Source organism: Chinchilla lanigera, unplaced genomic scaffold, assembly GCF_000276665.1.
Source record: "Chinchilla lanigera isolate Chin_1 unplaced genomic scaffold, ChiLan1.0 scaffold00026, whole genome shotgun sequence".
In the NCBI taxonomy this organism is placed as follows: Eukaryota; Metazoa; Chordata; class Mammalia; order Rodentia; family Chinchillidae; genus Chinchilla; species Chinchilla lanigera.
In genome coordinates, this window is record NW_004955427.1 from 791791 (window position 1) to 793535 (window position 1745).

At 31.1% G+C, this 1745-nt stretch overlaps 1 long non-coding RNA gene across 1 annotated transcript in view; it reads right to left on the reverse strand.

Annotated features, from left to right (window-relative positions):
• Positions 1 to 1360, reverse strand: part of LOC106148701 — a 4855-nt gene extending 3495 nt beyond the window's left edge. Inside the window, exon 1 of the long non-coding RNA XR_001234351.1 lies at positions 1319 to 1360. This is a non-coding gene — a long non-coding RNA (uncharacterized LOC106148701). The remainder of the gene's footprint in view (positions 1 to 1318) is intronic.
• Between the last annotated feature and the right edge of the window lie 385 nt (positions 1361 to 1745).

The following is a 1745-nucleotide window of genomic DNA, read 5'->3' on the forward strand; positions in this document are numbered from 1 at the left end:
ATTATATAATATATATATCACTTAAGTATTACATAATTTGATTTAGGAATTAAAATGAGTACAATGTAACTGCTTAGATCAGTAATTTCCAAATATTTTTATTATACATACCACTATATAGATTACTAGACTAAAAATAACTAGGTTTGCTAATACAGATGCAATAGAGTATATTTATTTGTTCATAAGTATTATCTACATATTATTGAAAGAATTCATATTACACAAATTTAAAATATACACAGGAGAAATTAAAAATAAGGCAAAAGTGAAATGAATTATATTTCACATTATTTTATTAGTAACAATATAAAATTGTTTTGAGCTCACTTAATTTTTTTTAAAACATTCTTCCTTTTTAAAAAACCTTAAAAGACTTTATGTTGCAGTTTTAAAAAATCTGGGAGCTCAGCTTATTTTAAATTTAGTATTAATAAATTCTATATGTCTCAAATGGAAAAGTTATGTCACTGATTATACATCTTATGTTTTGAGATTTTTTAAGTCTCTATAATTATGAATGATTTTTGTCAAAATTCAGCTAGTAAAATTCATCTTATCCAACTAAATCTACTGTTATTGTTCCTGAAAAGTCATTAGAATACAGTCTATTTTTATATTTTTAGGAAAATGAATGCAAAATGCATTAGAATCTTTCATTTGTGAAAATGTTACACTAGAATATTCTAATTTAAGATTATTTTATGTACTTGATACTCAACGCATCAATTAAGAAAGCAACATCATGAAAGCATCGTTCCCTTTCTCATGTCCTCTTCTATAAGAAACTGCTTTTGAAAAATGACTTCTTTTCATTTATTGCTGTAATGGCACCTTTACTTTCAGGGGACAAATTAAATATAGTATGCTAAATAGTGCACTAGAACTGTAACGCTTATCTAAAGTTAACTTTGGAATAAATGTCTTTTGGCAAAAGTGCTTAGCTTATCTTTAAAGTCAACAATACATGCATAGTTGAGTGAAGGCATTAGTATGAAAACTCAAATTGTCCTGTTAAATATTAAGAAAATTAAATTTATTTTTCTTTTTTTGGGTTTTTTTTTTTTTTCCGGTACCGGGAATGGAACTCACGGCCTTGCATTTGCCAGGCAGGCACTGTGCCACTGAGCTATATCCCCAGCCCCTATTTTTCTTTAGATTAAAAATATGGCTAATATTTTCTTCCCTATTCCAATGGATCAGGTTGCATATCCCTTTGTGTACATACATTGGATATTTACCCATGTTACTTCTCAGATTCAAGCCTACCCTTCTATTCTCTGTTCAGTAAAGCTGCCAGTCAAGAAAAGCAACATACATTTTCCAGATTTCCTTGACGGTTGGCTTCCCCCGAGGTTCTGCAAACAGAAAGCAATAAAGCAGATTAGAATGCAGGAAGAGAAGAGGAATATGTTGGTATTTTTCTTGATTTCCTATTTACCATTGCCTTACTAGTAGGAATTCACCAGATTAGCAGCAGTTCAGTTTAGAAAAAGCAATTCATTCTGGATTGTAGCTTCTCTCAGTGCTCCAGAGTCACTCTCATCAGACCCATCAGAAGTCCTGGTAAGAATCTGGTGATTTTTTTTTCTTTAAGATCTGAGTGCTGTCTGCAAGGCATTCCTTGGCGTTTCCAGGGTCTGTAGCCCTAGATTTCCCTTCTCTTCTTCCAGCTGGTATACTAGGACGGCATCATGCTTCCTTAAAGTGTTATTTCTAGGTTAAAGTTTCTTCTTTTGTTCTTT